Source organism: Meleagris gallopavo, chromosome 20 (assembly GCF_000146605.3).
Source record: "Meleagris gallopavo isolate NT-WF06-2002-E0010 breed Aviagen turkey brand Nicholas breeding stock chromosome 20, Turkey_5.1, whole genome shotgun sequence".
Taxonomy (NCBI): Eukaryota; Metazoa; Chordata; class Aves; order Galliformes; family Phasianidae; genus Meleagris; species Meleagris gallopavo.
Window position 1 is genome coordinate 289,118 of NC_015030.2, and position 13,503 is coordinate 302,620.

Consider the following 13,503-nt stretch of genomic DNA (forward strand, 5'->3'; position numbering starts at 1 on the left):
CCTTCACTTTTTTTAAAAAAGGGACTTATACCCTCTTTTTTTGCTCCAGAATGTGATTAGCTATTGGGTAATTTCTATTCCTAGATATAATAATGCTAAAACCTGTATTAATCATAATCTCAACCAGCACAGGGGAATTCACAGCGTTAGGATCATAAAGAAAGAAAGAACAATTGAAAGTATAATTAGCAGATCATGTCTAAATGCTGATGTTTGGGGGAGAGGGAGTAAGGAAAAAAGAAAGCAGAATGAATTGTAATCTAGTTCCTCTTTCTCAGATTTTGATCACAGTGACCAAACTCCAGTGAAATGCAGCAGCTCATTAAACTAAAAGAATTGCCTCTGATCTTTGCGTTTTTATGTTTTTCAGGCATACAACACCTAGCCCTACACAAATGTTAGAGGGTTTGTTTTGCAAAAGAAGTTTTGCTCTGAAGAGAATTCATTTGCTCTTGAATGAAACCTATTTACCATATGATACATTTCTTTATAAAGGGGAGTGAGGGGGAGAGAGTAAAATCTTCAGAATGTGAGTAAATTTCTTTTACAAGTCTTCAGACATCACCTCTAATATTTCTGTGCAACTTCAGCACAACTACAGAACACACATCTCCATTTCTCAGCTGAGGAAAAGTGTGCAGGACACATTACTTCCAGCATCACACTGAGAAGCTAAACCCTGCACAGGGCATACCTGTTGGCTGTCCATCACCTCCACTGCCTCTTGTACAATTAGTGACACTTTATCTCACTCTGTAGATGTTAAATTGATTATGCTAAAGAAAATACTGAAGTGTTATAGTAGAAGACAGTCTTTGTGAGGAACATTAAAGCATTTTTAATGTTATTAAAATTCAAGTTTATTGCTGTCTTTCAAAGAAAGACATAATGATTAAAATTACTACCCTCATAAATAATATGTTCTTTGCTTTAAAAGATCACATTGCTTACATGAAAGAGTGCACATTCAGGTCAGAAATAACTTTTTCTATAGTGAGCAGGTTATGAGAGAAGAAAAATTGCCATGTGTTGTAAAACAAATAGTCTCCTGGTCCACTATCCTGCTCCCCCTGCATCTGGCTGGCAGACAGAACAAGGAATTTAAGCACACATAGTTCATCATACTCCTAGCATGTTCTTTCAGCAACTGGTGCTTTTAGAGATGCTCAAGTCAAATTTTACAACTAATTATTTTAATAAGGACAGATAGAGCCAGCCTCCTCCATGGAATTACCCAAGTATAATTTTGGCAACAAAAAAAAAAAGAAGACAAGACTCATAAGATTTAGTAAGACATACACAGACGGTAGTTTGCTTGGGCTGAAAGGTTTGGTGTTTTTTCCCGTTTTAAAATAAGACCCAAGTTTTCCTCAGTTTTCCAACTCTCCTTGTGCCATCTTTTATTTTAAACTTCTACACATACCCTTTTCCATCTCCACTATGCAAGCTGACTGACATTAAATACAAGAAAGAAATCAGGCAGAGCCTCCTCCCATGGAGCTCATAATGCTTTTAGAGATTTGGGTGAAAGAAAGTGTTGGAAATTCTCCAAGAAACCACGATTCCTTCAGAAAACTCATACTTGTAACACACTTGTTTTCACAGCAGGATCAAAACACTTGTGAAGAGCTAGGAAGTTTATTCTTTATGGAAATAAAAAAGTTAAAATGTTTGCAAGAACACATGAAGGCTTCTATAACAGTAAATATGAAATCAGTAAGATTGAAAAAAGTATTTAATGTAAGTCCTGTATTTGTAATTACAAATCTTGCAAATAAGTGAGCTCTTCAAATAAGACAGATAGATGTTTTACAAGATGCAGTTTGCCTCACCCCAAGACAGACTGAACATACCACAGGCATCCCAATACACAACAGTCACACGTTCTGCACAGAAGCAGACACTGGAGCAGCAGGGCACAGCTGTCACCTCCAGCAGGGAATCTCAGAGCTGGGAGGCACATGTTCTAGGTAGTTCATAAGGAACCTAGATGCAGCCTAAAATGGGAAGAAAATGAAAATACAGATACCCTAACATTCAAACATGCAAGTGTAGCTACATTTTTCAGTCAATGCACTTCTACACAGTTTCAGTTTTTAATGCTTTTCCTTCCTTCACCTTTTGACACGGGGATTAGTGTACACTTTTCTATTAGAAACCAGAGAAGACATACTTAATTCTTCTGATGGAGAGGGATTGGAGAGATGTTTGTTTCCAGGATAACCTCACAAAACCATCCCAGAGAGGCAGTTCCTATGTTGCTTCTGATTTTTTTTTTCAGTTCTTTCCATGAAATGTTGTTTGTTTTGGGCCACTTCTAAGAAAGCAAAGATCACTAAGTTCTTTGGCACCCTGACACTACTGAGGGATGCCAAAGATTTTAAACCCATAGATAATGAGCAACATTCTTGTACCTGAAGATGATCCTTCTGGACTGAACGAATAAGCAATTAGCACATCTTTTTGATTAACTGTAATGTTTCTCTTGTGAGTAGTTAGGATTAATACAGGATTTAAATATTCTGTAAGACCATCATGATGCCATTAATGATTCGGTATTTTGGAGATAAATATTTCAGTTGATATATTTTGGTGAAGCATGATGATTGCTTATAAATTGAGACTAAAAGTGCCTAATAAAACTGATGCAACTGAATAGGAATACAGGAAAGTAATTATTACAGAGACTTCCCATAAGCAGATGATCAGTGTTGATCAGGATGAATCAGTCTAGCTTTTCATTATCACATTTTAGTGCAACTTATGTGACATGGAAAATGTATCTTTTGTTTAAGTGTGTTAAAACTTATTGTGTATGAATTTGGATCACTCTGACCACACAGAGCTAATGGTCTAGTGGTAAAGCAGGACATTTGGCTTCAACATATATCCTGTTTCCCTGTTAGTCTCCAGCAGATGGCACTATAATTAAACTGTTGCTACTAGGCGATTTTTTTCTGCGTACTTCAATTTTTTGCACTCCAGGTGATCATTGCTATTCCAAGATACCGAGAAAGATTTCACATCAGGAAATTAAGGAAATTAGACTGGTTCACTGATCTAAATTATTTGTATCATTTAGTGCACTGCAGAACTAAGTGATGACTACATAAGTCAGCAGTGAAAAAGATGCAGCGAAAGTTAATCTACAGCTTTGGATGGAATGGAAGAGGAGTAGCTGCTGTTCAGAAAGTCATTGCTCTTATTCAGATGAATTAGCTTTATACTTTTTTATTAGAGTTTACCCAGCTGGTGAATTCAATATAGTCTCTAACTACCCAGCTTGTAACTTCTTTTCTTTCTTAAGGAAAGTATTGGAAAGATGTAGTATTTTCTTCATCTGTGACTGATAGAGGACCTTTCTGTCCACTTTTTTGGAACACACTTTTTTAAGGAAGACAGCAATTTTCTTAAGGAAGAAAATTAGGCGTAGAATGTCCTTAAATAAAATCTATTTAAAAAATCAATAATACTTTCAGCCATTTGACTTTTTTTTAGTAGTGGTATATGTTTACTACGTAAAAGTAATTCTGAAGATAAATGTTCACATATTACTTAACAGAACCATGACTGCAGAAATAGCATTGCTTGTTTTTTAATCTCTTACAATGAACTACCTGGAACATGCACTTAATTCCTTTTACGTGGATATAAAGAATAATATTTTTGGATATGAACAAACAGCTCACTTTGTAATGATTGAAAATGGTACATTTGTCAGAGATGATTACATTTCATAGAACTGTACTGCCGTGTGGCCCTACAAAAAGTTAACAATCCCATTCTTCACAATGCTTTTCCAAGTGATGCAACCAGGGTCAGTACATAACTGAGTGAATGAGCACAAAAGAAGTGAGACATTCCAGCACCTATTGAATAAACCTTGTGACTTTTGTTAATAATTAAAATTGTTCATTATCTTTAGGAACAGAAACAGGAAGGGACTGATGCTACTTTTTGAAATATATAATGTTATTCCAGGGCATTTTGTTAGCATATACTGTAGTGGTAAGATTAAAGAATTCCACTTGAGATGGAATAGCATTGAATTATGTGATGTACTGTAGTGAGAAAAGCTGCAGAAACACTTAATTAAAGGTTTTCTTCTTCCTTTCAACCTCTTTTTCTTATCATAACATTAATGTAATTTCATTCTCTTTAGAGTAATAATCACGCTTTGTATTGGTAAAGTAATTAAGAAATAGACAATTGTACACAAGAAATCTAAGTGAGATTGGTATTAAATCTCAGAGAGTTGGAAACTGACATTACTTGGAAGAAAAATTCCAGTAATGGTTCAAACAGCAGCAATAGTTTTGGTACACCAGATGTCTCAGTTTGGAAGGATGATGGAGGATCTATGTTCTGAGAGGTTCACATTTTGCCATGTTACTTCTCACAGAGGATCCTCCTCAGGGAAGGAGGAGTAATGTTTAATTGAATTTACTTATGACTGGGAATTGATTCATAAGCAACTGGAGATAGGGCTTTCTGCAGTGCCTTTCTCTTTGGTAGAATGAATTGCCGATACACAAATTATAGTCTGGTTCTGTACCATACCATTAATTTACCATAGTATTTGACTATTCTGAAAAAAACATCGCTCTAAGTGCTATCCTGACAATATCTTTGAGGTTTTACTGACAGGCAGGGAACATATTCAGAATGGCTGTAGATATTGAGTATGTAATAGAAAGTATTTATTTATCATAGAATCATAGAATGGTCTGGGTTGAAAAGGACCACAATGCTCATCCAGTTCCAACCCCCTGCTGTGTGCAGGTCACCAATCAGCAGACCAGGCTGCCCAGAGCCACATCCAGCCTGGTCTTGAATGCCTCCAGGGATGGGGCATCCACAACCTCCTTGGGCAACCTGTTCCAGTGCCTCACCACCCTCTGGCTGAAAAACTTCCTCCTAATATTAAACTTAACATCCCTTGTCTCAGTTTAAAACATTCCCCCTTGTCCTATCACCATCCACCCTCGTAAACAGCTGTTCCCCCTCCTGTTTATATGCTCCCTTCAAGTTCTGGCAGGCCACAATGAGGTCTCCCCCCAGCCTTCGCTTCTCCAAGCTAAACAAGCTCAGTTCCCTCAGCCTTTCCTGACAGCAGAGCTGCTCCAGCCCTCTGATCATCTCAGTGCCCTCCTCTGGACCCGCTCCCAGAGCTCCACGTCCTTCTTGTGCTGGGGGCCCCAGGCCTGGACACAGTGCTGCAGCTGTGGCCTCACAAGAGCCAAGCAGAGGGCGACAGTCACCTTCCTGTCCCTGCTGGCCACCCTTTTTAATGCAGCCCAGAACACAGTTGACCTCCCGGGCTGCAGGTGCACACTGCTGGCTCATGTCCAGCTTCTCATCTACTAGTCACTACAGTAAAAATCATTCTAACTTGAAGATTTTGGAATCTCTAAAACTTCTTCTCTAGGATTCTATGTGACTGACATACCCAAGACTAATGTTTTCCATGCCAAAGTCACAAGGCTCATTCTCTGCTTTTCTACCTTCAGATTTAATTTTAAAGGAGGAACAATTCTTTGCCATCTGGATCTGAGATTTTCTGCACATCGTCAGAAAACCATTTCTGTTGTACTTGCCCTTTGTGAACCATTTCCAGCTGAGAGATTTCAGATGCAAGCAGTTGACAACTGATAATCAAGAGTTTTTGAAGGTCTTTCAAGGCTGACGCTAGAAAGAAAAGTGGCTTTTCTTTAGGTCTTCCCACATACAAATCTCAGAAGACCCGTTTTCAACTGTTAAACTGGACAACTCTAGTTTGTGGGATTTTCACTAGTGCATTTAGACTGTAACACATCAGAGGTGGAAAATGGATCAATCGCAAGGAAGTCGCAGACTTTAGTGACTGCACCTCCATAGAAGAGACATATTAGTTCAGGTCAGATGCCCTTCCATTCTTGGCCTGCCACTTCTGCTTTCTTGCTGAGCTGTGCACTTGAACTACTGAATGCTCAGTTATATCCATTTCCATACAAACATAGCTGCAGTAGGCTGACATTTGGATATGCTCTTTCACACAGGCAAGATCTGCTTTCTCCAAACTATCTTCTCTCACATTTGCAGGAGGATCTTCTGGCTGGCTGGCTGTATGCTCTCTTCTTCCACAACAAGTTTCTTAACCCCACCAACATTGCCAGGAGGTTCAGGGTTACTTGTCAGCTTGTTTATCCAGATGTGTGAACTTATCTGATTCTTTGCACACTTGAAGGTCTATGGCAAGCTTATTTGTTTGCTTCAATTTCTTCTGTTCTGAAGACTGAAATGTATCTTTTATTTGCCTGAGCTTAGCAGACGTGTCTGTCAAACCATCTTCTTTTGTCACTTCTGAAGGAGATTCCTCACCACAGCCTTATTCTATAGCATTACATTCCATTAGACTGTTAACTATAAATGTTTCCTCAGGTGTCCTCTGTGAAAGGCAAGCTGAACTGCAACATTTTGCCTCCCCTGCCTGGAGAGAATGGTCATTATTTGCCAAGGAAGTGTTATTGGAAAGATGTTGTAATATGAGAGGATGATTTTTTCCAGGGGTTATCATGCACATTCTGTTGAAGACTCAAAACACTTGACTGTTTTAGCATTAATAGGCTCTGTGAGGCTTTGGATGAGCAAGTTGAAGCAGGGACAAGATAGATTGATAAGATAATCAATGTGTGGGATTACAGACCTTAGAACTGAAGACTGGTCTGGGTTTTGAAACCCCCCAGGAGCTGATCCTGGGGGCATTTCCAGTGAGGTAGTTTCTTTGTCACTATTCTTGACACATAAGATATGGAAAAGAAAAAAAAAACACCACCGGGAGCAAAATCCTTCACAGAGTGCATAATCAAGAATAAATTCCTCTCTGTATTAAGAAAACTCTGAGTTGCACAAGTGGATGCGATGCCTTTCTTGTATCAAGGCTGCCTGAATGAGAAGCTGAATATGGAATAAACTACTTGAATATTCTTCCTCATAAAACAACTGTAGCTTTGCTATCAGTTTTGTTAATCCTCTGTAACCACCAAGTTGTTTCCAGAGGTGGTGGTAGTGGGGGACAAAACGCATACTGGCAGAAAAGAGCTTTCAGGTATAAATGAAGCATTTGTAGAGGACCTGGTGAATCACAGTAAAACATGTACAAACACCTGGACCTCACTATCACCTCACTTGCCTTTCATATGTTTGAAACACCAGCAAGTTAGTTGACAAGAAACATGCACAACACAGAAGTAGGTTTCAGGAAATTAAATAAAACTGAGGAATAAACCACTTACATTCAAAAGGAGACATTTGTAAGCCTGTAAATGTACAGAGTGATTTCTTTTGAACCACTCAAGTTGCTAGGAAAGATTACAGGCCACGTAGGAAGCTGAGTTTCCTTGGTGCTGCATTATATTCTATTTCTCACCCTCTCCTGTTTACAGCCCTCTCTCTTGCTTTTTCTTCTGCTGTCATCTAGCAGCAGTTAATAGTACTGGAAAAGAGGGTCTAGGTTAATATTGTGACATCTCTAAGTACAGCAAGCATTATTCCTGCAAACCAGAGGCTTGTAAGAGGTCCAAGGCTTGCTTAGACTTGCTTTACTATATAGTCAGTCTAAGCAAGACCTAACTTAATTTTGCACATTAGTGTCCAACAAGTACCAAGTGAAAATACAAAATCAATTTCCTATTCTCATAAATCTTTTACATTCATCGCCCTAGCAATGGCAAAACAGTAGACCTGGGCAGCCTGGTCTAGTATTAAATGTGGAGGTTGGTGGCCCTGCATGTGGCAGGGGGTTGGAGATGCATGATCCTTGAGCACCCTTCCAACCTGGGCCATTTTGTGATTCTGTGATTCAGAATTGCTGATTAGACTAAGCAAAGCCTCTCAGTTTTTAGAACTGTATTAGTATATAAGCAGCTTTGATTTAAGTGACTTTAGATACTTTTCATTTTAAAGCACATGCCTAAAATGCTGTAATTATAAGGACTCACATATTTCAGGCCGAGAGATTTGCTTCTTATTTGACTCTTTCAGCAGAGAGCTAAGTCCAACAACTATGATGTCTGTCATTTTAACTGGAGAAGAGCTGATCTCTGCATTTTCTCTTCTAAGTGAAGAGACGTGTCCAAGCCAACCAGTCTTACGTTTAAGGATGTCAAAACTCAACAGAGATAGGAAAAATCTTTTTCCTCCTTACTTGCTGCAAGTTAAATATTAACTTAGTAAATTATACAAAGTTTGGTTTAAAAATCAAACACGTAACCCATTTCTTGCTGATATACAGAAGTCTGACCCTCCTCTGGAGCTTTTACATCTGTGGAAAGCTTATGTGTTTAGAATAGAAGAAAGGAGATCAAGGGGTTATTACATGCAAGGGGTTATTTATATGGTCTACGTAAGCCAAATTGGTTATGTGCAAAAAAGTCACTATTTACACTTTGAACAATCAAGCAGCAATTAGGAAGTGTTAAAGAAAAAATATCAGTGCACTATAACTTTTTTTTTATATATATTTATATATGTGTATAAATATATATACATGTACACATGGTTATCAGACTTCAATTTTTAATAGAAGCATGATATATATTAGCCTTTAATATTATTCAGGAAATCAACTTTATCAGCTTAAGTGGCAGAGTGTTTTGAATGTTTCTAAAAATTGTTGTGAACTTGTGTTGTCATGGAAAAAAATGGGTGGGCATGAGCTGTAAGTTAACATGTAGTGCTATGTTATAGATCCCCAGCAGAAGGGCAGCAGTAAAACACAGATGTAGTCTCAGACACTGCTCATGTAAAACTCAAATAGTTGCTGTGACAGGTATTCCTCCTGTACAAATATTTGTTCTTACTGCCATGGTGCTTTTGTTTTTGCATGCTGTAGTTGCTAAGAATAGAATTTCCGTAAGTCACCACAATACTGCCCTAATGAAAGTCTGCAAAAATATAATGTAATTGAGTCATGGACCTGACTAGGCACAGCAATTCAGAGCAGATGAATGGGTGCACTCATCACCACACCTTTGAAGACCAAGGTATCAGAGCTGCCAGAAAGTTGCATTGAGTGCACAAATTGAACAGCAAGCACTCCTTAATGCCTTCATGCAGACAGATTTTGCTGTACAGGAAGGAAAACACTGATGCAATTAAATGCCATAAACAAGAATAAAATCCCTTTCTCTCCACCTTTTGCTCATTGATGATGTGTTTGACTGCTTCTAGAAACTGAGAAAAGGGAAGAAAGGGCATTCCAGCAACTGTCAACAGACATTCTGATACACAACAAGAAAACTAAGCATATTGATATTTAATCTGGACTCATTGCAATACCTGCTTTCTCTACAGACTTCTGTATTGTTTCTGCTAGTTCCTGGTTTGCAGTCTCCTCTGGCTGCATGTCTTCCCACCCAGGACATTCTTCTTGAGATAAACAGAGCATTGCAAAAGAGCTCAGAGCAACTGAGATATCAGGAGCCTGCATAAGAGCACATCAGTGCCTGGAGAAAGAAGGCTATCCTATACATACATCTATGATGTATGTCTCATGAGCAGAGCAGGTCGTACAACCACAACAACAAAAGTAACCTCATATTCAGCTAAATTGCAAAAATATAGCAGGAATGCTAAGGGGACAGAGACAGAATATGTGTGGAAAGTTTCTTAATGGGAAGGTACTGCTTACTTTTAAGTGAGGAGGAGGTGGAAGATCACTGGGTCACTGGAGACCTGATAGTTTCATGACCATTGGGACCAACTGAGCCCCTTGGTCCCTGACTCAGAGGGCAGCTTATTGGGCAGAAGTTCTTGACTCCCTGCAAAGAAGTGACCCGGTTACAGTTCCAGGGGGGAACTTGACCAACTGATTGAGAGAATTCAGGAAGCAGCCTGATTACAGTTATTACATGAAAGAGCCTTAGTGCCAAACCAGAAATCTCCAACAACAATGCTGGCTGGGCCAGAGCAAATGATCTACCTGGTGGAAAGGAGGAGTTGTGTGTGTATTCCCTCCAACACCATGGTGGCTCTAGAGCCAATAGGTATGCCCCAAAATAAGAAGGCATTTCAATATGCCTGGGGCTTATTAGTCTTTTGGAGAAAGCATATCCCGGATTTCTCCATCATTGCTCAACCTTTGTATGATCTAACCTGAAAATGATCCTGAAATTGGATTGGTCCCCTGTACATGAGGAAGCCTTGAATTAATTGATTTTTGAGGCAAACTCACCAGGCCTTAGGACCAATACACCCCAGTGACCCGTTGTGCCTTGCTTGGGGATTTGCCCCACATGGACTTTTGATACACCTATGGGCCCAGATGTCCCAGCTAGATGGATGGGGTTTTTCTCACACACCTTTAAAGATTCTGAAAGATGATACTCTGCCTGAGAAAAGGGGCTCTTTCTGGTAACTTTAGGATTCAAGGAGGAAAGACAAACCATTTTGCAGCAGTCAGTCATTCTGCATGGGCCCTTCAAGGTCTTAAGGCTGGTGCTAGCAGGGATACCTCTGCCCAATGGAGTAGCACATTGGGAAACAAGAAGGAAATCGTATGCTCAACTGGATCATTATTTTCACCTCTTTGAAGGGTCACCTATGACCCTTCCCATGCAGGAGATTTCTAATATGGGATCTTTAACCTAAGTTGCTGCTTCTCTTATAAAGAATACCCCTCCATTCCAGGAAGAAATGAGGAATGTTTGGTTTGTAGACACCTCTACCAGGCACAAAGGGGAGGCATGGAAATACTGAGTGGTAGCCAGTGCAAATAGAAACCAGAGATAATGTTTTTAGTGAAGGGAAAGGCTGTGCCCAAGTCAGGGTGTTAGTTACAATTTCGGAGATACTTAGTAGAGAAAAGGACAACCTCAAACTGGTATGTGAATATACTGATTCATGTGCAGTCTTCAAGGGATGCACCGAGTGGCTCCCCTTCTGGGAACAAAATGCTTGGAGGTAAACCAAGTCCTGGTGTGGCAGAAAGAGAAGTGGGAGGATATCCTGGATATCACAAAGGCAAAGGAATGTGAGGTAGGCTGAGTGGTATCCCACCAGACAGGGTTGGATCCAGCACACAGGCAAAGCTGTGAAATGAAAGAATTAACTACACTCCTTTTGATGAATCCACTAATACACCCCACTTTCTTTCCCAAACTCTGAAAATGGGTGATGAGTGGGAAAATTTACTGGAGTTGCTACATGTAAAAAGGGAGCATTAAAGATCATTGTATCTATCTAAGGAAGACAGCTATCTATCTATCCATGTATCTATCTAAGGTTGACAGAACACTGGAACAGTTTGCCCAGAGAGTTTGTGGAGTCTCCTTCTCTGGAGATATTCAAGACTTATCTGTACGCCGACCTGTGTGACCTACTGTAGGGCACCTGCAGAGAGGTTGGACTCAATGATCTCTTGAAGCCCCTTCCAACTCCTACAATATTAGGATTCTGTGATTTTCCCCTCTTTTCTCATCCTTTCACTTGTTTTCCCTCTATTCCTAACTTTTCCACTCTTATCCCCTTCTTCTCTGGATGAAGTGTCCAAAGGAAGGCTATAGAATGGTGAAGGATCTGGAGGGCAGGGTGTTATGAGGAGCAGCTAACTCTCTTGGTTTGTTCAATCCTGAGAAGAAGAGGCTGAGAGGAGGCCTCATGGCAGCCTAACGCTTCCTCACAGAGAGATTTGGGGGCAATCACTGACCCCTGTTGATAGTGACAGGACCCAAGAGAGTGTCATGAAGCTGTAACAGAATGAGGTTCAGGTTGGATATTAAGAAAAGGTTCTTCATCAGGGAGTGGTTGGGTACAGGAACAGGCTTCCCAGGGAAGTGGTCATGGCACTGAGCTGTCAGAGTTAAGCATCTGGACAATGCACTCAGACATATGATCTGATTTTTGTGTGATTCTTTGTGGAGCCATAAGTGGTATGTGGTGATCCTTATGGGTCCTTTATAACTAAGGATATTCTATGAATCTCTGAAAAAACAGTCTCCATTTTATTTATAATCTCCCTTTATGTATTGAAAGATTGCAGTGAGGTCTTGTTACAGCCTTCTCTCCTCCAGAGCGAAGAAGCCCAGCCCTTCTTCACAGGAGAGGGTTCCAGATCTCTGAGCATCTTCATGACCCACCTCTGAACCTCCTCCAACAACTCCACATCTTTCTCATGCTGAGGGACATGAACACAATATCCCAGATGGCTACTCTCAAAGGCAGAGGGGAACAATCCCTTCCCTGCCCTATTGCCACTCTTCTGCTGATGGGCGCAGTTGGCCTTCTGGGCTACAAGGACATACTGCTTGCACATGTCCAGCTTTTCATCCACCAGAACTCCCCAAGTCATTCTCTGCAATGCTACTCTCAGTTAGTACTTTTATCATTCTGTACACATATCTGGGATTACCCCAAAACGGGTGTAACACCTGTCACTTGGCCTTGTTGAACCTCATTCAGTTCATGTTAAGGTCCCTTTGGGCAGTATTCCTTCCATTTATCATGACAACCACACCACTTGCTTGGAGTTCTTTGCAAAGAACACTTGCTGAGAGTGCCCTTGATCCTTCTGTCTAGGTCATTGATAAAGATTTTTAAGAGTACCATTCTCAAGAAAGACTCCTGGAGGCCACTGCTCATTACTGGTCTCCATCTGGACATAGAGCTGTTGACCACAACCCTCTGTCTGCGGCCATCCACCCAATTCTTTATCCATCTAACAGTCCACCCTTCAAATACGTATCTGTACAGTTTATAGAGAAGAATATCATGCGAGACCATGTCAGTGGCCTCACAGATGCCCATTATATAGTTCTTTGGTTTGGCAATCTTAAATCATGCATTCCTCCTCAGGCAGATCCAACTGTCACAGAAAGGAATATGTGTCTTTATTTCCAATGTTGTTAGCTTCTAGAGCTAGATAGAATTAACTGTTGATAAGTCTTCTCCTTATGGCCTCTTAAACAACTTTCTACTCCTCCCATTTGTTGAAAGCTGATACTATTTTGTACCTGTAGACAATAATAACATCTTTGCTCCTTGTAACAACACCCCAATATCAATGATTCAGTAATGTTTCTAATCTTGTCATTCTGTCATGGAGTTGAGAATTGCGCTGTAGAATTTAGATAACCAATTACACAAACAAACAGGAGTATTAAATCCAATTGTTAACATTTACATTCATAAGATTGTGATAAAATATTCTAAATGATTCATGGTACATTCCTCCGCAATCCCAATTGGAATCCCATAACTGAGTCAGTCAGGTTAATAAACATTGCATCTTTGAAGAAAATGCAAGAGGTGATAAGCTAAAATTGATAAGATCCTGAAATTACTGGAAAAGATATACATCTACCTTACAAATACCAAGTCTGAAAAGCAGCATATGCCCCCTGCAAGCACACTGCTGTCCAGCAGCAGCTCTTGGCTTGTTATGAAACATTAGCTCCCAAAGCCAGCTTGCTTGGAGACCTTTTTCCAGTGCATATGCATGATTCATACTGTAGAACAGTGACTATT

At 40.0% G+C, this 13,503-nt stretch overlaps 1 protein-coding gene across 1 annotated transcript in view; it reads right to left on the reverse strand.

Annotated features, from left to right (window-relative positions):
* The window catches only part of LOC104913726 (myosin-7-like), a 448,286-nt gene that overhangs the window by 233,650 nt on the left and 201,133 nt on the right, over positions 1 to 13,503 (reverse strand). The gene's annotated exons all lie outside the window — the stretch shown is intronic.